Raw genomic sequence first — 24479 nt, 5'->3', positions numbered from 1 at the left:
TTGAAAACCTTGGTTGAAGGAAATTTCACTTCCCCAACTTTAACATCTTTGGACTTAGATCTAACACTTGTATTATGGTGTCACTACTTCAAATCAATAGGAGGTCTTATAGCAGGGTAGCGTCGCTGCCTCTAAGTCAGAAGCTCTGGATTTGAGTTTGACCCCTGGACCTTGTGGTGAATGTAATATATATGATATGATAATTCACACTGTCTTTGTAAGCGCAGCAGCGTTATCCAACCACTAGGGGGAGTAGCTCTGGGAGTACTCAGGAACTTGTACTGGGCTCCACCCTTGGCTCCGCCCACGACTCCTCCCCCTAGTGCTGCTGTATAAATACCCTTGTCCAGTTCATCAATGGGTCACAGGCTGGCTCTGAAGTCAGTCGATTAAAGCCTAGATTCATATCGGAAACACGTATCTGGTGAATTGATGGTTCCATCAGACCTGATGGACAAGGGAGGGGAATTCATAACTCTTGTAACTCTACTTCAAATCAGTACTCTACTGCACCCTACATTACAAGGATAGGAATAATGTCAGAAACCTTTCAGTACTGTCGTGTGGCCTGATTTCCAACTCATTGCGCATGTGGAAAATTTGGCCACTAAGCTCAAATTTAAAGGGACAGGTAAACTTAAAGACATGGTAGCTGCATTTTAGGGCATTCGTGTCTCAAGAACCGCAGGGGATTATGCCTGTAAGACATGCAGATCACACTCAATGGTCTGTGGCAAGGCTGAGCTTATAAGGCACGATGTGACCAGTCAGAAAATATCATCCATTTTTTGCAATCTTTCCTACTGACACGCTATTGAATCCTCAGGACAATGGTTAAATTTAGTACATAATGCACAAACTGTCTTACGATCTTTACCTGCCGTCAGCTGCATTGTCCTGGGAATGCTTTGAAAAGCTAAAACACATCATCTGCTCATTTATTTCACTACTTTTTGCAGGGACTTGCGGTACACTGCATTTCCCAGACTGCGACAATGACTACAGTTCAAAGTACTTAATTGGGAGTACAACACTCAGTGACGTCCTGAACTCATGAACAGCTCATCATAAATGTAAGTCCTTCCTTATTAACTACCTCTGTGGTTATCATACACATCTTGTTTTTTGCCCATTCAGCGCTGCTTTTATAACATAACCACAGTGTAACTGAGCTTTCTTATTTCACTCCAGCAGCTGTGTGCATGAATGTCTTTACATATATTGGTGTTGACAGTTGACATACTGTTTGATGAAAAAGAAAAGCTGCTGGAAATGCACAACAACAGCATCAGCAAAACAAAAAGAACGACTTGCATTCGGACAAGGCTTTTCACAATCACCGAGGCCCAGATTTTTGTCCACGAGTCAAGTGTGCAGGGTCAGATGAATTTCCGGCTCTGTGAACCCAACTTTTACAATGTTTTTCCTGGATGTCGGATGCCAGGTGCGGAGGCAAGCTAGGCAGAAGATGTGCCTTAATGCTCCGGCACTGTGTCCAATAATTTAGAAAATAAACATCCCACCAGCCCTCACTCCTCAAATCCCCGAAACCTCCCACTCATTGCCATGCGCCGCCACATGAAGACACTCGGCATCTCTCTCCAGCAGTACCGTCTGACTCTCTCTCAAAGCTGTCCCTGTCCCCAGTTTCATTTCATCCTTCACATCATTCGATGCCGTAACAAGAAATTGTTCCTGTTTCTTGCACATGTTAAGGAATGCAAGCTTCAATAACTTATCAACACCACTGCCCATCCTAGGTCTTCCACCAGTCCCAATCCCTCATACCCCATTTCTCTTAGCCCCAGCCCTTGCCGCGTGTTCACCGTACCCTCCAACCTTTCCCTCTCTGAAAATGAGCGTGCTATTCTCAGCAAAGGACTCAGCTTTGTACCCACCTCAATGAATTCCGGGCTCAACATGATGTTGAGCTCTTCTTTCGTTGCCTTTGTCTCCGTGCCCACTTCTTTGGGCAAGAGTCCTCCCCCCGTTCCACTGATCCTTTCATGTGCTTCCAACATTCTGCCTCCAAGTGGGCCCCCCCGCCGGAACAATTACCTGTCCTTGATCTTTTCATTGAGGACTGTCGACGGGGCATTGGCCGTCTTAGTTTTTCTGCCCCCCTCATCCATTCCAACCTCTCTCCTTCCGAACTTTCTGCTCTTCACTCCGTCAGGTCTAACCCCGACTTTGTCATCAAGCCTGCCGACAAAGGGGGTGTTGTTGTTGTCTGGCGCACTGACCTCTACCTCGCAGATGCAGAGTTCCCACTCTCAGAGACTTCCTCTTACTTTCCCCGGGACCATGATCAGACTACCGAACATCAAGCCATGATGTTTTCCACCTACGCTTTCCAACCTCATAGCCCCCAACCCCGGACAGCCCGCTTTTACCAACTTCCCAAAATCCACAAAAAGGACTGTCCCGGTAGGCCCATTGTGCCTGCATGCTCCTGCCCCACCGAACGTATTTCCTCTTATCTTGACTCCATCCTCACTCCTCTGGTCCATTCCCTTCCCACCTACATCCGGGATTCCTCTGATGCACTGCGTCATATTGACAGCTTCCAGTTCGCGGGCCCTAACCGCCTCCTAGTAACCATGGATGTGCAATCCCTCTACACCACCATCCCACACCAGGATGGCCTGAGAACTCTTTGCTTCTTTCTCGAAAAGTGGCCTGGACAATTCCCATCCACCACCACTCTCCTCCACCTGGCTGAACTCGTTCTATCTCTCCAACAACTTCTCCTGAACTCATCCCATTTTCTCCAAATCAAAGGTGTAGCATTGGGTACCCGCATGGTTTCTAGCTAAGCTTGACTTTTTATGGTGTATGTGGAACATTCCTTGTTCCAGGCCTTCCCGGGTCCCCTCCCACAACTCATCTACCGGTACAGTGATGACTATTTTGGTGCCACTTCATGTCCGGACCTGGAAAATTCATCAACTTCGCTTCCAGTTTCCATCCCTATCACTTTCACCTGGTCCATCTCAGACACTTACCTTGCCTTCCTTGATCTTTCTGTCTCCATTTCAGGCAATAGACTATCTACCAATATCCACTACCAGTCCACTGACTGCCATAGCTATCTGTACTACAGTTCTTTGCATCCTACACCCTGTAAGGACTCCATCCCTTTCTCTCAGCTCCTTTGCCTCTGTCACATTTGTTCAGATGATGCCAGTTTCCAAAATGGTGCTTAGAAAATCTGTTCCTTCTTCATCAACCGTGATTTCCCACCTACCATTGTTGATAGGGCCCTCAACAGTGTGCAGTCCATCTCCTGCGCCACTACCCTCACCCCCTCCCCTCCATCCCAGAACAAGGATAGTGTGTCCCTCGTTCTCAGATTTCATCCAACCAGCCTCCGTATGCAAAGCATAATCCTCCGCCATTTTCGTCAACTCCAGCATGATGCCACCACCAAACACATCTTCCCTTCACTCCCTCTGTCAGCATTCCACAGAGACCGTTCCCTCAGGGATAATCGAATCCACTCCTCCACCATACTCAATACCTCTCCCATCACCCATGCCACCTTCCTATACAATTGCAGAAGGTGTTACACCTGCCCCTTTACCTCTTCCATGCTTAACATCCCAGGCCCAAAACACTCATTCCAGGTTAAGCAGCATTTCACTTGCACCTCTTCCAATTTGGTCCATTGCATTTGCTGCTCCCAGTGTGGTCTCCTCTATATCGGATAGACCAAATGCAGACTGAGTGATCGCTTTGCTGAGCACATTCGGTCTGTGCGCATTCAGGTTCCTGACCTTCCTGTTGTTTGCCATTTTAATACAAGACCCTGCTCCCATGCACACATGTCCGTCCTTGGCCGGCTACAATGTTCCAGTGAAGCTCAATGCAAACTGGAGGAACAAAAATCTCATCTTCTGTAAGGCACGCCTTCTGGTCTCAACATCGAATTCAACAACTTCAGGTGATTAGCTCTACCCCACCTCGACACATTTGTTTTCAGCCCATTTCATTGTAACTGTTTTTTTACCATTTCTTTCTCTCTTGTCTTTCTTTATATGTATTCACCACCCCCCCCCCCCCCCAACCTTATCCACCTTTCGTGACCCTTTCTCCCCTTTGCTTCCCCTTCCCCTCCCCCCCACATCTACATCTGTCACAGTTTACCCTCTGATGTTAGTTTCTCTGCAGTTTGGCCTTTCACATCTTTTGTTCTCTCTGGGGACTGCCATTAACACGCTTTCCCCTGGCTTTCTGAGGCTATTAGCACCCGTTTCCCTGGGTTTCTGTGGTTATGACTCATCTTTCATTCTCACTCCACAGTCTAAGTATTTCCCACTTTCTCTGTCTTTAGCTTTGACAAAGGGTCACCTGGATTCAAAACGTTGGCTCGGTTCTCTCACTACAGATGCTGCCAGACCTGCTGAGATTTTACAGCAATTTCTCTTTGGTTTCTCCCACTCATTCTCCATGGCCTATCTATAACAACCCATGTAACCTCATGCCCTGTCCCCCCCCCCTCCCCTGTACCCCTCCTACCCTCCATGTCGGCCTGTACCTCTGCACCCACCACCATGGCGCTTTGTAGCCCTATGTCAACTTAGTGCCAACTCATGCAAATCCAGGCTTCCCACCTAAGAGCTTTTGCCCTTACACCTAATGTGTCAACTCACCTTGTACCCACCATGGGCAGACCTCTGGATCCATGCAGATAAATTGTATTTGATAAAATAAAGTTTAAAGTGTCTATTGCAGACATAGGATGCAATTCTCCGGCCTTGTTACGCTCTCGTTGAAGCAAAACGAGGCCAGTGAATAGCAGGAGAGGCCAAAAAGAAGATCCGCGCCAGGCGCCAAGCAGTTTGTGACACAACCGGCCCGCTCCCAGAGGCAAAATCGGGATCTCGCCGTAGCGTCACCACTTATGCCCAATTTCCATACAATTAACGGGAGCCACTCCATATTCAACGGCCTCCTGCCATTCAGCGGCCTCCCAAGCAAGTGGTCACATTGGTGCCGATTAGTATTCCTTTTGAAAAACGTTAACCTGGTGGAAGGACTTCCGTACGGAGCCGAGGAGGTGATTGGCCATCTTTGCTCCCAGGCAAAGAGCCGGGGGTGATGGGCTTGTCACCCCAGTGCTCGGTAAGGGGTGAGGGACCTTTGGCTGGGGATGGTTGACACTCCGCAGGGGTGGAGGTCCTGGGGGGCAAATGGGGGGTGCAACAACTTGTGGCACCACCCTGGTGGGATGTCTGGAAAGGTAGACAAAGGATTCGGAGGTCAACCTGCATTGCAGACTAAAGTGACAGAGGCATCATAATGGTTCTGCACAAAGGAGTTTAATGCGTTATGCAATACTCCACTCCTGATGGTGCCACTCAGCCCCTCCCCCCAACCCCTAAACCATCCTCCCCCCCCCCCCCCCCCCCATCCACCAGTGCCCTAGGTGATCCTTGATGTGATTTACCCTCCTAGTTTTGCCACTACATCTAGGTATTTTCCCAGGATGCACATCTGAGGTGGAGGCAGCAAGCTAGACTACCTTGTCCCATGGACTTTGATGCTCCTGGCGGGCATCCTCTAGGGGCTCTGGGACACGGCCTCATCAGAGTGGTGGAATTTGGGGGAACTGGTGGCCACCATTGCCACTCTATGGGACAGGTCCGGATTGGCACTCAGTGCCTCCTCCTCCCAGTCAGTGCCACAGGCCCTCGGGGTCACCTTGGGATGGAGGGGCAGCAGGTTCGAGCCCCGGCTGCCCCTGCATCATCTGGCTCTGCCAGCTCTGATGGTTCCCCATAGTCTGCACCATTGTGTCGATGCCCTCAGCGATGCTCCTCAGTAACTGGGTCATGCGCTGCAGCTCCTCAGCAATGCCCACCTGTGACTGGGACAAGGTCTGCAACGCCTTGGCCATGCCCATCTGTGAGTGGGACATGTCCTGCAGAACCTCATCAAGATCAGCTTGGTACTGGGTGACATCCCCAGTGAGTCGGACATTCTGCTGAGACCCTCAGCCATAGCCGTCACCAACTGCGCGATGCCTCGGACATCTTCAATAATGATGCCGCGTCATGCACAAAGCTCTCCACTGAGGTTGCCAGCCAAGCAGTGTTGGCCTCCATGCTTTGCATTGCCGACGCCATCTGCTGCACCTGAAGTATCTGGGTCTCTTCCAGTTGGCTATGGATCTGTTGGAGTGGCACTAACATCTCCCCTTGCATGTCCCGGCTGCAACTCTATCATCTCGATCAGTTCCAAGTACCTCTGTATCACAGGCTCAGCATCAGGCTGGGACCCAGCTGGGTCCTAGGATCCAGCAGCCCTCTGACTGCTGTCTCGCCTGGGGTTCCTGCCTCCACCTGGTGTGCATCAGCAGCAGTGTGGTGCTCGCCGGATTGTACCCCCGAAGCCCGTCCACTAACATGTCCCATCGGGGTGTGTGTATCTGTGCTGGTGGAGGTTGGGGATGACAGCTGTGCCGCGACTATTAAGGTGGCATCCTCGGCGCTCTCCTCTGAGGTGTTCTCCTCGGGGTCAGGAGAGAGATTCGCCCGGGGTTGGCTGGCAGCGTCGGCTGGAGGATCTGCGGGAGAATGGACATGTGGTCAGTGAGAGTGCGCAGTGAAAATTGCCACACTCTGGAGCCTGTTTGGGTACAATGCGGGAGAATTCAGAATGTCCTTCTTTCGGCACTGAAGGCCAGTCCTCCTGGGCATACTCCCTGAGCGGACAGCTGCCGCAGCCTCATCCCGAGCAGCACTGGCTGCCTTGTGCCTGATTCTCTGGGATTCTCGGGAAAACAGGACACCTCTCCTGGCCTCCACTGCATCTAGGAGCCTCCCCAGGTCAGCATGCCCGAATCTTGGGGCCAGTCTCCTCGGCGCCATTGTTGTGAACTGGCTGGGATTGGCTGAGCAAGTGCAGCTTAAGTGCTGCTCAACCTTGTTAGTGGGAGGCTAGAGAGCATGGTCCCGGCGAATCAGCTGACGAACCTTCATTTGCGGCGAGAGGTCTGTGAGGCCTAGTTAAGTGGACCAATTAATATTGAATTGCTTTGATGGTCTCGCTGGGCTGAGTGCTAGGAAGCTCGCAGAAATTCCCACTTGCTCACACTTAGAAATTTTTCCATAGAATTGCACCCATAGTGAAGAAAACACACATTTATCAAAAACATTTACCACATTTCCATTTCTTCAACTACATAAAGCCTTACAACAACTAAGATTTCGTCCAGGTACACAATCCCTTACAACAGCTTACATCGGAATTCATTAACCCATTTCAAAGAATCTATCAACACTTGCAGCTATCAATCAAACTTGAAATGACAGGCACCCAAATGTGATGATGGATGGTTGTAAAACCAGTCACACAGCAGTAATCCAGTAACGGAAGGCTTATGTCAACATCACTACAGATATTTGTTCAAAGATTTAAAGGGATGAAGTTTTAAATGCCTTGACAGCTAGACAGCTCATTTTGACAGGTGCCTTTGGAAGGTCCTTTTCACAGGTCCTTTTGACACATTTTTCCGTAGATTTTGACAGGTCTATTGACCGTTCAAATGTACTTGGCAGTTAATTAGTTTTTTTTAACACACAGACATGCCTCCTTTTAACAAGGCCAAAGGGAGCCTTACCTTTCCTATAGGGCACCTGACCTCTCCTGAAGAGCACCTGACTTCCTCCAAAAGTGGCCAAGATCAGATCCAGAGGGGTACCTTATCTCTCCAAAGGGGTAACCAAAGAAATACACAACATTCTGACTAGCTTACCAGGCCTACTTTACGTACTTCAGGTTTCAAACTACAGACTTATTAATATCCGACTTGAATGAAGGTAGCTCATGATTTAAGTTGTCAGCTGCCTCTGTGAGCCACACAAATGCGAAACATAAACTTCCCCCATTCCTGCCCACAAAATAATGAGAATTGCCGTATTTGGGGGCAGGACTTATCATTTTTGGGCACTTGCCCCATTTTTGCCACAATGGAGAGGTTCTCTGTCATGACGAAAATCAGGTCCAAATGTCTCAAAATGCTTGAGGTATTTTTTGAAGTATCGTCACAGTTGTAAGGTAGGAAAAAAGACAAGGGGTGGGATTCTCCTATCTGAAGGCAGAGTGTTGACGCCGTCGTAAGAACTGGAGAGTTTAACAACGCTGCCATCGGACCGCTAAGTGTAGCGATCCTCTGCCCTACAGGAGGCCAGCCACGGCACTGGAGCAACCCATGCCGCTCCAGCTGCCGATACTGCCGTCAAATGGGCGTCGCGGGTCTGCGCATTCGCGCATGGACGGTAACCTCCTTCTCTGCTCCGGCCCTGATGCAAGATGGAGTAGGGCTACAGGGGCCGGCACGGAGCAAAAGAGGCCCCTACCAGGAGAGGCCAGCCCACCAATCGGAAGGCCCCGTGAATCGAACCCCCCCCCCCCCCCCCCCCCCCCCCCCCCCCCCCCCACCAGACCGCCTCTGACAGTCGCGGCGGACCGGCGTCGCGCACATCGGCACCAGGCCCAGCGTGGGCTGAGAAAATCCTGCCCAAGATATATTTTAGATGCCCACACTTCATCAGAATATGAACACCTGAACTACCATAACCTTTCTTTTCTCTATATATATGCTGGCTCCTCTACTGTTGTGTTACTTGGTTAACATAATGCTTACACTCATTTATATTTCAATGCTACAAGCATTTACACCACAATAAATTAAATCAAGTAAATGTTATCATGTACTACGAATATAATTTAATACAAGAAGCCTTGACATCACAAATAAAACAAAATAATATCCCTTTTCTCTTCTGCATGCTTGGTAAAGTATCAAAATGACCCATCAACTTTGAGAAAGTCCTAACTTTCAGCCACCTCAATGGTTTTGACAGCAGGAGACATGATTAAAAATACACCAACACAGTACATTTGCTCAGTCAATGAATTACATCAAAGCGGCAACTACAGATTAAACAAATGCAAGTTTTCTGTTATGGAAAATGCATTCAAAGCCAAGGAAATCAGGAACATAAATGATTCCCTGTCTGTATTCTGTCACCATCCCTCAGTAACACAAAACATTCTGCTTGCCTTGAATGTAAAATGCTTTCCATTTCACCGAAGCAGAACAAGAATTGATGGGTAAGCAACATTACTTCTTTGACACTGAATAACAGGAATAAGTACAAAAAGATCGACACCATCCAACACATAACAGCCCGCTTGACTGGCACCCCATCCACCACCTTCACCGTTCACTCTCTCCACAACAAATGCACAGTGGCAGCAATGTGTACCATCTACAGAAACTCACTAAGGCCTTGTTGACAGCATCTTCCAATCCCATTGCCTCTACCGTCTAGAAGAAGCATCCTATCTGACTGCATCACAGTCTGGAATGGCAACTGTTCGGCCCAAGACCATAAGAAAGTACAAAGAGTTGTGAACACAGCCCAGTGGGGAATCCAGTTTGCATGTATTAGCATCTCATGCATGCCCAAGTGGCATGCACCTGGCGAGCTTCATTTCTCTCACATCTTTAAGATGAGTAGATGTTGCTTTCTCATTCTTGGGGATCCTACATATCTTTACTCATATTGAGTGACATGAGCAAAGGCTGCACCAAACTTGGATACGAGAGGCAGGTGAAGGTCGGAGGGAGGAAGATTGGGTGGAAGGATGGAGCAAAGGCTGGCCATGTGAGGCAGGCTCTTGCTAGAGGGACTGGGGGAAATGGGGGGCAATGTCTGCGAAGGGGAGTGGGACTGGCTGGGGAAGGGGAGGAATGTCTCAGAGAGCAGGGTTGATGTTGTTGATGATGGGGTCCTTTGAGAGAATGACTCAGAGTGGTGGTGATAGGAGGGAACAGTCAGAGGCGGGAGTGAGATGCGGAAGGGTGGCAGGTCAAAGGTGAGGTTCTGGTGTGTGAAAGTCTCATCTGGTGGGTCACGGAGAGGGACAGATGGGTGGCTCAGATAATGGGAGGGGGCAGGGTTAGGGTGGGCTGGAGATGGTAATGGATATCAGTTCTGAGGGGAAGAATGATATGTGTAGGTGGTATGTGATAGGGTCCAGGGTTCAAAGACGAGTAGTGATGTTAGGTATGCCTATGGCGAGGGGGAAAGGTGGTGGATGACAGTGGGAGGACAGAAGATGATGGGGTAAGTTTGAAAGGTGATAAGCACCATTTTTTCCAAATTGACCTTAATCATGCAAGTCAGTGAGATCCCTCAAGGGGGGAGAAGGGTGTTTTTGAGTATAGGATTAAAGGGTCAGTACAAATGGCAGATTAAAGAGACTCCCTAATAATTGTGAGGCAACTCGATGGCAAAGACACTTACTCGTGCTCTCCTTTCAATGGTTAAACCCTCGACAGCAGGTTTATTCTTGATTTACGTGTGCAACAACATCAAAACCCCAGCAAGGCGTGGAGCTGCCATTCATTCTGTGTTATTTGCTATTGGCTGCCACCAGAGGCAGAGATGAATGGAGGGAGGATGGTGGACTTCCTCCAAGGGACTGGTGGAGAGTAGTCAACTCATGACACCAAACCTCTATTCTCTTGGGTAAATAGTCAGGGCTGACAAGGGACCATGCAGTTAGTCATTCTATGCTGTCATGAGAATGCTCTCTATAGTTTCGAGCATAGTGGAGACTAGTTGAAAAGTGACCACTTGGGGCTTTTTGCACATTCCTCTCGTCAGCCTGGTCAAAAAGCAATATCTCCATATGTATTCATGTATGAATAGGAGCAACACCCATCTCTAGTCCTCCAAGATATCCTTTGCTTGGAATGGGTGGGGTGAGGATGCCATGACCAGACATAAGTCAGGTGAAGGACATATCACTGACCTGCTGATTTTGAGATGGAAGGAAACCTGTAAAGGACATGTTCACTTAGTGTATCACTTTAATCCGTTCATACATCGATTGAGATGTTGATGATGAAGGCTACAGGCAACTCTCTCTTGGTAATAGCTCTCATCCAGTTGTGCCATGGCAGGAGAAGGAGGGCCCGTTGTAGTTTAACATGGTAGCACAATGGTTAGCACTGTTGCATCACAACTCCAGGGGCCCAGGTTCAATTCTCGGCTTGGGTCACTGTCTGTGCAGTCTGCATGTTCTCTCTGTGTCTATGTGGGTTTTCTCTGCGTGCTCCAGTTTCCTCCCACAGTCCAAAGATGTGCAGGTTAGATGGTTTGGCTATGCTAAACTGCCCTTAGTGTCCAAAAAAAGTGTCAGTTGGGGTTACGGGGTTCGGGTGGAGATGTGGGGATAGGGTGTAGGTGTGGGCTTGGGTAGGGTGCTCTTTCCAAGGGCCAGTGCAGACTCGATGGGCTGAATGGCCTCCTGTACTGTAAATTTAATGATTCTATGAACACAGGGCCAGAAGGATCAAGGCCTGAGCAGCAAAAAACAGCTTTAAGGTCAAGTGAGAGGCAATGCTGGAGGCACCCTTGTATGTCCTGTGATGTGGTCACTCCTGACCTTTGATGAATGAATATCTGTCTTGGTGTTAGACATAGATAGAACATAGAACAGTACAGCACAGAACAGGCCCTTCGGCCCTCGATGTTGTGCCGAGCAATGATCACCCCACTCAAACCCACGCATCCACCCTATACCCGTAACCCAACAACACCCCCCTTAACCTTACTTTTTAGTACACTACGGGCAATTTAGCATGACCAATCCACCTAACCCGCACATCTTTGGACTGTGGGAGGAAACCGGAGCACCCGGAGGAAACCCACGCACACACGGGGAGGACGTGCAGACTCCGCACAGACAGTGACCCAGCCGGGAATCGAACCTGGGCCCCTGAAGCTGTAAAGCATTTATTATTTATGGTGCCAGGATCTTGGACCCCATGAGGTAATGGTGGGCAGGTGATTTTCTGCCTGCCCCACTACACAATTTGTCAAACCCTTTCTAGATGCGTAACTAATGGGCTGAAAAGTGGATGAGAGCGTGCGTTCATCCACCCTGCTGCCCAATAGAAATCGCACCAACATCCTCGCCCGCCACAGCATGGAAAATCTGACTCTCGAAATTAAGCTGGGCATACAGGATCTGTTTGGTTCATTACCAAATCAACTGGGCAAACAATTAGCTTCATAGCTTAAATCACATCTAAGTGTGGTCAGCATTAAATTCAATTTAGGTTAATACATGTTTCAGATCCTTGGATGTGATTTTAACCTAGCATCCAAGACCGGTGTGAAGTCAGCAGAGCAGCCATTCTGCCGACCCTTTCATGTCAACATGACAGTTGAGCTGTTGGAAGCTTCATTAGCTTGTCCCCCTCAGTGAGCTGTGGGCATCAAATGGCTGCCCAGCTGCAGCCCAACAGTTTCCAGAAGTCAGAGAATTGACCTGCTAAGCCGGCCAACAGATCAGGCAAGGGGAGAGGAAGACAAAGGGTGAGGGGTGCAATTCTCCAGAGCCCAGGAATATTTTGTGTATATTTTGAGCAACCTCCAGCCATCGCTTTAAGGACTGTTCATTCGGCCACTTGATGCCTAGCACAAATGTGCAAAGTTTGCACAACACAGGTTGCCCCATTTGAATCTCAAAATTGAATTCTTGGGCTTACAAACATCATCGGACCCCGATTTGCTTGTTTAAGATTAAAACCAGCCTGGAAATTGCATCAGGTGGGTCCTTGGCATCAATATAGCCTTGATTTTTAATTGCTGGTTTTCAAATGAGAGACACATGACTGGAATAACTTCTTGGGTAATTATGGCCGTGATTCAGCCGACTTAAGTGGCTGTTCACAGATTGGGACGCCATTTTGATTGGCAGATCCGATATTGCCCCCCCCCCCCCCGCCCCGCCCCTTTCAGCTTTCTGGAACCCCTCACCCCCAGGGAGGCCCCAGGGACACCCCCTCATACCCACTCTAATTGGCAAGTCCCACCCAGGCCAGGAGCTTGGCATTGCTAACCTAGCACCCTCGCACAGCCTGACTGGCAATTGGGCAGTGCCTGTGGCACCCTGGCAGTGACAGGGGGAGTGCCAGAGTGCCACCCTGCCCTGTCCCTGACCACCCTTGGGTGTCCAATGACTTGCAAGACCCTCTGATGTGCTGTTATGCCTGGCCTACATTTGTGTGGGTCAGTACTAAACCATGCCCTGGCAAGATCTCCCAAGTGCAGCCGTTGAGTCTCAGTTAATTCAACGTCTGGCTCATTTAAATATGCAGATATGTATCTCGCTGGGCGGAGCGAGTCGGGTGATTTACGATTGACCCGGCGCAGAGCCAGATTTGGGGCTCTTGCGCTATTCACCCGTTGCGCCCAGAGCGTGATTGCTGAATTGCGTCCTGTGTTGTTTTGTTCCAAAAGTGATTTTAGTGGATCTCATACCATTAATCTGAATTGTCAGTAAATTACCTCCACAGCAGGATGCTCTTTTGCCTTAACCAATGTCAACTAATATTGGGACCACAAACTAAATAGTACTGTGTGCCATTTCTTGGACAACCTTAATTCGGTTACAGCCACTGTATTATGTGCAATTTTTGGCACTTCATTATCAAAAGAGTACCAGACAATTGCAGAAGAAGCAATCAGGATGACGCTGGTGATGAATATAATTGTTACTGATGTGTTAGGCGGGTTGGTTTGACGTTGACTGCAACTGGATGCAGGGAAGCTAGAAACAAACGTCTGACACCGGAGATGATCCAACATGGTTTTATTTCAGCTGTGGGTTGACACTCTACTAATCCGACTGACGACCTCTTACTGGTTCGACCAGACTTACTAGCTACCACATAGCAATAATATCCACTGACTTGTGCACTCTGACTGTCTCAGTGTCTGGGTCCCGAAAAGAGCGGGAGTCTTAATGCCCTGTGAGCTTTATAGTGGTGGTGTCTGCTCTGGTGATTGGTTGTTCTGTGTTGTGTGTTTATTGGTCATCCTATGCGTCAATCACTGCCTGTCTGCATCTCATTATACACATGAGTGGATATTATGACAGTTACGAGAAGCTTACAAATCAGAGCTTCTTTTCATTAGAGCATAGAATCTACCAAGACATATTCAAAATGACAAGGTTTGAGAGGATAAACAGTTAGATTATTTCCATGAGTCCATCAATTGATAATAAAGGACATAAAATCAGGAACAGAACTAAAATCATAAATGACGTCGTTAGAAGTGGGTTTTTTTCAGAATTATTAAGGCATGTAATGCAGCTTTTGAATTGTCTCCATCACTGCATTTGTGGCAGAATCAGATATAAATATACATGTGAGGAAAGTACGAGCTGGAAGAGTGAGATTAGAAAAGAGAATTCTGGAGAGGCTAGCAACAACACAGTGAGCCACATAGCCTACTTCTGTGCAGAAAATCTCATGTATCTTTGCTGGCAGAAGGACTGACTAACCTGATCTCTCTCACAGCCCCTGTATTTTCGTCTGCTTCAAACGTTTATCCAAACAGTTATTTTCGGCTGCTTCAAACGTTTTTCCAAACAGTTATCACTCAGTGGTGTTTTCTCCCAGATTACAGAAGTCAATGCATAACGTGTTTGAACCTGTGCATCTTGTTACTGCAATTCCTATGACTGTTCCCTGCTCACACTCAGTGATCTATTTGATCTGGAAATGGCATCAAGAAAATATGAGCTTTGATATTATTTGTAGCTAGGATCACTTTCTGCAGGTAAGCTGGTCACACTGACACATGTGCAGTGTCTGAAGCAGGAATCACTAATCAAAAAGTCATGTCAAGACTGAAGACAGGTTTGACTTCATACAACTATTGAAATAGCACCCACTGCAGGGTCAGTCTGACCAAGCTGCAAGCAGGGAAGTTTAAGGTCAGACTTAATCATGGCTTTTAAAAACATGCTGATAGGGTGACTAGGAAAGACTTTTCTCAGTGGTTAGGAAGTCAGGAAAGTGGCGACTAATTACATTTTTTCAGTAATAGAGGGAGGAGAAAGGCTAGGATAAACATCGAGATGCAACGTTTTTTGGCATGATTAGCTGCTGCGTACTTAAGGCAGACACGGCCTGCACGGTAGCATTGTGGATAGCACAATTGCTTCACAGCTCCAGGGTCCCAGGTTCGATTCCAGCTTGGGTCACTGTCTGTGCGGAGTCTGCACGTTCTCCCCATGTCTGCGTGGGTTTCCTCCGGGTGCTCCGATTTCCTCCCACAGTCCAAATATGTGCAGGTTAGGTGGATTGGCCATGATAAATTGCCCTTAGTGTCCAAAAATTGCCCTTAGTGTTGGGTGGGGTTGCTGGGTTATGGGGATAGGGTGGAGGTGTTGACCTTGGGTAGGGTGCTCTTTCCAAGAGCCGGTGCAGACTCAATGGGCCGAATGGCCTCCTTCTGCACTGTAAATTCTATTCTATGACACCATTACATCTTTTAAAGAGAAATTGGATAAATGTTTAAAGCAGAGTAGGAGAATCAGTTTGAGACTGTTCCAATGAATCGCCAGCACAGACACATTAGGCGGATCTTACCAGCTTCTTGGAGATTTCTTTGGTGGTACGTAGGCGGGTATATTCTGAAAATCGCAGGTTGGGTCAATCACCCAATGCATTTCCAGTCTTGCCAAAGGTGGGTGAGCAATGGAAGTGGTTACCCATCTGGCAGTGGTGGATAGCCAATTGGTGCCAATCAGCTGGACACTTGGGGCTTCCACCATAATCTTAACCTTAGTAGATGGGTTCCACACTATGGGTGAAAGCTGGGACATCCTTGGATTTGGCCTCCCAGTGGCATGCCAAGGGGCCAGCAGAACCTCCCAGGGAGCCCTCCCACCTGTGCTACAGTACCACAGACTGGGCTTCAGGCCATTCTGTGCTGCAGGGTGCTCCCTCCATGATGATTGCCTGCCAGCTGCGGCCACAAATAATTAAAAAATGTTCCGAGGTCTTCACAGGGCGCCTCCATCTTCAGACAACCTCGCCTTCTGTTGCCTGCGCAGCAACGCTCACCTCTCCCAGAGATGCTGCCAGCAAGGCCACCTCTGTGGCTGTCCCATTGGCTCAACTGGTGCAGGTCCTGCCTGCCATCCATCACTAGGTGGCACTCCTCCTGAAATAATTGGCTGCCTCTGGTAAGATCACACAGGTTGCAGCCAAGTATCGGCAGTGGGGTCCAGGTCCACTTTTGATCCTGACTTCAAAAAGTTTTATAGGTAGTACGATTCCAGCCGAAAGATTCTTTGACTGTCTCTATTATCTGTTACATATTTTATTGATTTGATTTACCTCAGAGCAATACAGTGCTAGACATCTCTAGTTTCTAAGTGTGTAAAACCTCTTCCCTCTCAAGCTTCGAGAAGCTCACAAATCCATCTGTGGTGTGTGTTTACCTTGTTCAGAATCAACACGCAGGCTTAGCCAATCAAGCACAGTGAGTATAGATCAGTTACCAGACTCACATAATCAAACACAGAACAATTGAACACAGCACTCACCTCTACGGTTCTAATGATTCTCTATTGGGAAAGTGTCATAAATAGAATGGGTATTATCACACTGGACATTATTTTCCAGCCGAGCATTCTTTCTTTATAAAAGTATGTAATTCACATGCTAGATACTACATGTAATAAAACCAAACATTTAAAAAGACTACATCAAGTCGTGAATGATGGTGGACAATTTTCAAGAAAGTTTTAATCTAAAGTTAGCCACTGTGAAACGTAAATGTAGCCAATGATCCCATAATGTTATGGGGGGTTTTGAGGGAGCCAAGTTAAAAAATAAGATACCCGAAGGAAAACAGAATTGCAGCTTTATGGAGAAAGATCAGGAGGATAAAACTAACCGGATTGTTCTTCGAAGGAGGTGGCACAGATTCAACGGGCCGAATGGCCTCCTTCTGTGCTGCATTATTCTATGATTCCGTATGGCCCAGAAATTGGGTGGATTGAATTTTACGCCCAATAGCTTTGGCCCTTTTATTTTTACATTCAGAAAAACAACATCAGCATTGAATAATGTGCAGAATTAGAATACCTTGTTTTCCAAAAACAAATTTCTAAATTGCCTGTAAATACAAATGAGGTATCATCTCAGTTTCAAGAAGACAGTATAGCACTCTTCGTGCAAAGTATTGGCTTTGTCGCCATGCCAAACATACAATATAAAAGACAATTAGTTGCTCTTCAACTGCTGGAGGGAATTTGATGAATAATAATCACAGGAAAGGTTACCAGTGGGTCACTTCAATTAAGATTAAGAATTGATTAGTTTTAATAGAGCACAGCAATAAATTATAAAACCTTCACATACCTTTCACTGCTCTGTTAGAGATTTTAGTACGTTTACCAAGAGCTACATGTGTTGCCTAAACTTCAGAGAATTCTAGAAATCACATTGCAAACTAAATACTGGTGTTGCCCCAGGTGGAATCTTATATTTCTGCTGCCTCCTTATTACCATGTAAGGTGTACAGATAACATAGCCTATGCTATTTATTGGTGGCATATTATGGAGGTTTATTGGTAGCATGTTATGAGGTTTATGGGTGGCATGGTATGGAGGTTTATGGGTTGCCTAATATGGAGGTTTATAAATAAAACAAAAAAACAAAGAACAAAGAAAAATTACAGCACAGGAACAGGCCCTTCGGCCCTCCCAGCCTGCGCTGATCCAGATCCTTTATCTAAACCTGTTGCCTATTTTCCAAGGTCTACTTCTCTCTGTTCCCCACCCGTTCATATATCTGTCCAGATGCATCTTAAATGATGCTATCGTGCCCGCCTCTACCACCTCCGCTGGCAAAGCATTCCAGGTACCCACCACCCTCTGCGTAAAAAACTTTCCACGCACATCTCCCTTAAACTTTCCCCCTCTCACCTTGAAATCGTGACCCCTTGTAATTGATGCCCCCACTCTTGGAAAAAGCTTGTTGCTATTCACCCTGTCCATACCTCTCATAATTTTGTAGACCTCAATCAGGTCTCCCCTCAACCTCCGTCTTTCCAATGAAAACAATCCTAATCTACTCAACCTTTCTTCATAGCTAGCACCCTCCATACCAGGCAACATCCTGGTGAACCTCCTCTGCACCCTCTCTAAAGCATCCACATCCTTCTGGTAATGTGGCGACCAGAACTGCATGCAGTATTGCAAATGTGGCCTAACCAAAGTCCGATACAACTGTAACATGACCTGCCGACTCTTGTACTCAATACCCCGTCCGATGAAGGCAAGCATGCTGTATGCCTTCTTGACCACTCTATCAACCTGCATTGCCACCTTCAGGGTACAATGGACCTGAACTCCCAGATCTCTCTGCACATCAATTTTCCCAGGACTCTTCCATTGACCATATAGTCTGCTCTTGAGATAGATCTTCCAAAATGCATCACCTCGCATTTGCCTGGATTGAACTCCATCTGCCATTTCTCTGCCCAACTCTCCAATCTATCTATATTTTGCTGTATTCTCTAAATGGCATGTTATGGAGGCATAATGGTGGCATGTTATGGAGTTATATGGGTGGCATATTATGGAGGTTTATGGGTGGCGTGTTATGGAGGTTTATGTGTGGCGTGTTATGTAGGTTTATGGGTGACATGTTACGGAGGGTTATGGATGGTGCATTCTGGATGTTAATGGGTGGCATGTTATTGAGGTTTATTGGTGGTGTGTTATGGAGATTTATGGGTGAAGTGTGATGGAGGTTTATGGATGGCGTTTTATGAAGGTTTATGGATGGTGCGCTATGGAGGTTTATGGGTGGCATGTTGTGGAGGTTTATTGGTGGTGTGTTATGGAGGTTTATGGGTGACGTGTTATGGAGGTTTATTGGTGGCATGTTATGGAGGTTTATTGGTGGCGTGTTATGGAGATTTATTGGTGGTGTGTTATGGAGGTTTATGGGTGACGTGTGATGGAGGTTTATGGATGGCGTTTTATGAAGGTTTATGGATGGTGCGCTATGGAGGTTTATGGGTGGCATGTTGTGGAGGTTTATTGGTGGTGTGTTATGGAGGTTTATGGGTGACGTGTTATGGAGGTTTATTGGTGGCATGTTATGGAGGTTTATTGGTGGCGTGTTATGGAGATTTATTGGTGGTGTGTTATGGAGGTTTATGGGTGACGTGTTATGGAGGTTTATTGGTGGTGTGTTATGTAGGTTTATGAGTGGCGTGTTATGGAGATTTATTGGTGGCGTGTTATGTAGGTTTATGCGTGGCGTGTTATGGAGTTTTATAGGTGGCGTGTTGTGGAGGTTTATTGGTGGCGTGTTATGGAGGTTTATGGGTGACGTGTGATGGAGATTTATTGGTGGCGTGTTATGTCGGTTTATGCGTGGCATGTTATGGAGATTTATTGGTGGCGTATTATGGAGGTTTATGGGTCGCGTGTGATGGAGATTTATTGGTGGCGTGTTATGAAGGTTTATGCGTGGCATGTTATGGAGGTACGTACGCTCTGGCTGCCAAAGGAAAGAAACACTAATGAACAGAGAAATGGTTCCACCAAACAACAGGATTGTTTTCTACCTCTGGCGCACAGGCAGTAAGCAACAGCATGGAGACCATTTTCTACAGGGAGACGTGGGGCGGGGAGGAAAGGGGGAAAAAAAAACGTCCAAGCAAAAACTCCATGGCAGTGGAAAGAATATTGCTCACACCATCACCAGCTACAGCCTCAATATGCGCAATTTATTTATTTATTTATTTATTTTTTAAATTTAGATTAGCCAATTATTTTTTTTTTCCAATTAAGGGGCAATTTAGCGTGGCCAATCCACCTACTTTGCACATTTTTGGGTTGTGGGGGCGAAACCCACGCAGACAGATATGCGCAATTTATAATGGCTGCTGCACACACGCTCCCTCATTGGAGAAAATGTGGTGGCAATTGTGGGCCGGGGTAAGTCACTCCCGTGGAGGAGGTGTTGCACAGATTTTCTTGACACTTCTTTTTCCCTTATTATTCCTTTCTCGCCATTTCACACAGAGCAGGATTCAGCAGGCCCTTTAGCTGTGGGTTCAAATCCCGCAATGGCCACAAAATATCGCAAGAGGCCAAAAGCGGGATTTTAGAATACGATCTTCCCGAATTCCCGTGATCAGGTTAACGCCCATGAAGGGCCTAAACAGTTCTCTATCTGATTCTCTTTCGTGGCACAGTGGTTAACAGTGTTGCTTCACAGCGCCAGGGTCCCAGGTTCAATTCCCGCTTGGGTCACTGCCTGTGTGGAGTCTCCACATTCTCCCCATGTCTGGGTGGATTTCCTCCTGGTGCTCCGGTTTTCTCCCGCAAGTCCCGAGAGACGTGCTTATTTGGTGAATTGGACATTCTGAATTCTCCCTCAGTGTACCTCAACAGGCGCCGGAGTGTCGTGACGAGGGGATCTTACGGTAACTTCATTGCAGTGTTAATGTAAGCCTACTTGTGACACCAATGAAAATTGCTTATTGTCACAAGTCGGCTTCAAATGAAGTTACTGTGAAAAGCCCCTAATAATTATAATGCACTTAATGAGATTAAAGTCAAATCTTCAGATCTCACTGAATCTTCCCACCCACCAGGCGTGATGTCATGTGTGTGGTTATATGTGATAGGCATATCTATGTATAATTGTACATAGTTGTATCAATGTATATATTTGTACGTAACAATGCCACTGTATATGGACAATGAGCAACACATGTAGGGATAGCGATAACCTCCCGTCAGCAGGTGGAACCAGACCAGACAGATGTATATATACTAGAGAACGGATAGGAGCCAGGCACTGGGTAGCAGGTTGGACAAGACAGCGGGCATCAGACAAAATCGTATGTACGTAGGAATGCACAAACCAGTCATCAGGGTGCTGGACCTGGGATGCCCTTGTGCCTGCTGGTCAGTCAAAGCTCACTGTCCTCAGCACGTTGCCGGCATGCTGACTCCCCGATTCATGTGCAAATGAGATTCGGCAATAGATCACTTTGCCCCTTCGCACTGGAGGGCGATTAGGGGTGAGGGTCTAGGGCTCACGTATTAAAGCCTTAGTCTTTTCAGGATTTATGCAACTTTTGCATTGAGTGGGCTTAACCGTTTGCTTAACATTGAGGTCCGTAACAAGAACTGTCTCCAGATGAGGAGAAGCACTATCCCACTGCAAGGACGGTTAACGAGTTTGTACACAATGTTATGCATGACCTCTGACCACTAGGAGGCAGTGTAAACCCATCACATGACCCTGTGGTCTGGGAGTTGGTAGTTAGTCGTGCTGGAGGATAGACGTATTTGCAGTAGTTCCACAATAGTTGATTAGTGTCAGTAGTTTATTATTTTATTTATCCGAGTTATCTTATCACACAGTTGTTCTACAATAAATTATTTAAACTAAATGTTCTTCAGTTCATCATTCACTTCGGCCAGTCTACAGACATGACATTAAGGTTATGAAGAACAAGGGTTTAATATTGTGTCATGTGCATTTGTCACATTTGATAAAGAGATTCAAGTATCTGTTCCTAACTTCACCCATGCCCACTCTGTGCCCTAACAATTCCTTAGCCTTGTGAACCCTCCCACCATGTCTAGATGTATTTCAGGATACACATCACAAGTGGATATGGCCTGCTGCCTTCCACACCCTATTGCTTGCGATGCCCTCAACAGATGTCTGCTGGGGGACCGGGAACTGCAGTGCCCCAGCATACTTTCGGGTATCAATGGTATTGCCGCATCACCATGTTCTGCCAGCTGCCCCTGAATTGTGCTGTATCTGGATTGGGGGATTCAGATGGGCTGGTAACGCCCAGGCACTCCTGGGTGGAAGGCCCCAGGAGATGTCCTTCCTTCCCCTGGGTGCTCGTGAGCCCCGGGGTTACTCCTTGGGATGGAGAAGCAGCTGAAGTGATCTCCAAAAGCCTCAACATCTTCTGGTGCTGTCAGTCCTGGAGGCCCTCCATTGTCTGCAACGTGGTGTCTTGCAGCCATGGTCCTCAGGGACTGAGCTATGCTCTGAAGTTCCGCAGTCATGGATGTGACATCTTGTCCCACGCTTTCCCCTTGCAGTGTTGGCCTGTGTGCCACGCCTTGTTGGCCACACCCCCTGCGACAGAAGGCTTTGGGACTCACCATTCGGCCTTTTTGGGAATTACCTCATAGATACGCTGGGGAATCATTCTCGAAACTTCATAGGTAAGGGTTTGCATGGCAATTGCCCAGAACTGCTAACGTCCTCTGGGCAATTGTCCTACACTGGGAACCATCCAAAAAGGCAATTTAATTCGCTAACTGTGGATGGTTCCGTCAGGGTTACACCAATAGTTACCCAAAATGATAAGGCAAATTAAAACCTCTTCTAACGTCTGGGTAACTATTGTGCAGATCCAGATCAGCCCACCCACTGGGCTCCCCTCACACCTGCACTCCCCAGGGGACTCCTCCAACCCCCCCTCCCCCACTCCATTTCACGCCATGGTATTCCCCCCAATCCAATGTTTGACCTCCCCACCACTTATCACCGACCTCTTTCCCCGATGTCCGACCTCTCCTCCCCACCAACCTCCTGCAGGCCCAACAACTCACTCCAACCCAACCAGGCCTACTCTTCTCCCCCTGGATGTCCAAACCCCTCCAATGACCTGTCGACTTCCTCCAATGTCCGAATCCCCGACCCCTCCTGAATTCAACCCTCCTTGAAGATATCCACCTCCCCCCACACCACCACCCCCCCCCCCCCCCCCCCCCATGATGTCCTGATATCTGACCAACACCCTGCCCTTTCCGATGACTGACTACTATACTGATGTCTTATCTATACCCCTCTCCATATCCGATAACCTCTCCAAACCCCCCAAACATCAAACCCATCCTTCTCCCTCACCCCTGGCCCAACTCCTTACCTCAACTCAACTCCCCCCATCCTGATGTCCAACCTCCACCCAATGTTTGACCATCCCACACCTAATAAGTGCCCCAGCACTCCTAATGCCCACCCCCCCCCCCCCCCCCCCTCCCCGCATGTGCGACTCCCGCAACCCCAACTAACCTCCGACCTCCTGGGGCAGCACGGTAGCATGGTGGTTAGCATAAATGCTTCACAGCTCCAGGGTCGCAGGTTCGATTCCCGGCTGGGTCACTGTCTGTGCGGAGTCTGCACGTCCTCCCCGTGTGTGCGTGGGTTTCCTCCGGGTGCTCCGGTTTCCTCCCACAGTCCAAAGATGTGCGGGTTAGGTGGATTGGCCATGCTAAATTGCCCGTAATGTCCTAAAAGGTGAATTTAAGGGGGGGGGGGTTGTTGGGTTACGGGTATAGGGTGGGTTTGAGTAGGGTGATCATTGCTCGGCACAACATTGAGGGCCGAAGGGCCTGTTCTGTGCTGTACTGTTCTATGTTCTATGTTCTATGTTCTATGTTCTCCCCCCAAATCCTATTCACTGACCTTAGGCACTTACTTTCTCTCCGCCCGGTCAATTTCAGTGAACCTATGAATTTTATCTGGGTCACCACAGCTAGGGCTGCAAAGGTCGGCGGAGGGAAGGCGGGAGGGGGGGGTGGAGGGTTGGATCCACTGCTTGGGTCTCACCGGGTCTGAGTCAGAAGGTCTCGGGTAAGCTAGGCACGGACAAAATTTCAGGTAAGGAATGTGTAGCAATCTGACACTGATCATCACTCTGAGAAAGTTATAGCCCAATGCAAAATTAAGTTTCACTCAAATTTCACATTTACAAAGCTTTTGTTGGCGTTTTCCCATTGTTTCCTTCAGATTCGTGAATTTGTTTTGCAAATTGCTCTGATATTGAATTGTAACTAACTTAGCAAGTATCTAAGTGTCAAGTCTTTCATATGCACATAAATTTCCATGTCATGGTCTTGACTTGTGTAGAAAGATACCCTTCACCTTTGTTACCAAAAAAGCATTATGATAATTTGCTGTGTGGGACCATTGTTCTCTCAATGAATATAATGGATGTTCAATTTTATCTCAGTATGAGGCTCACTAAGTGTAACAATTGAACTGCACATTCAGTACAATAGTTCACAATGCAGCTACTCTTTACAATGAACAACATTTCATTTCTCAGTCTCTTAGGAAGTGGCAAACCAGTTGGGTGACTGCCAGAATTTTTTGCCTTTAAAATTAAATTTAACTGCAAAATAAAGATTTTTCTGCAGCAAAACCTCATCCAGATATATAGTTAAATGCCAATTAAATCTGTATTTAAGTTAAGTAAAATCATAGGTTGTTTAAAGCTCATTTTAATGTACTGATTTGCCCATTTATATCAGGGCTTCATTGCTTAAGGGGATGGAAGGTGAAATTAAAGCGGTAGTTTGAATATGACATATATTTATGGTCACTAGATTGGAGATGTTCATACAGTTCTACGGTTACGCATATGAAAAATGAAATGAAATGAAAATCGCTTATTGTCACGAGTAGGCTTCAATGAAGTTACTGTGAAAAGCCCCTAGTCACCACATTCCGGCGCCTGTCCGGGGAGGCTGGTATGGTTCACAAACCATTTACCTACAGGCTTTGGAGAGTAGATTTCAAATA

General features: G+C 47.4%; 1 protein-coding gene across 4 annotated transcripts in view; it reads right to left on the bottom strand.

Annotated features, from left to right (window-relative positions):
• The window catches only part of cacna2d3a (calcium channel, voltage-dependent, alpha 2/delta subunit 3a), a 1093156-nt gene that overhangs the window by 712210 nt on the left and 356467 nt on the right, over window positions 1-24479 (bottom strand). The window lies entirely within an intron of this gene.

The sequence above is a fragment of the Scyliorhinus canicula genome, chromosome 11 (assembly GCF_902713615.1).
Source record: "Scyliorhinus canicula chromosome 11, sScyCan1.1, whole genome shotgun sequence".
NCBI lineage: Eukaryota > Metazoa > Chordata > Chondrichthyes > Carcharhiniformes > Scyliorhinidae > Scyliorhinus > Scyliorhinus canicula.
The sequence above is the reverse complement of the archived record's forward strand: the minus strand, read 5'-3'. Positions and strand labels throughout refer to the sequence as shown.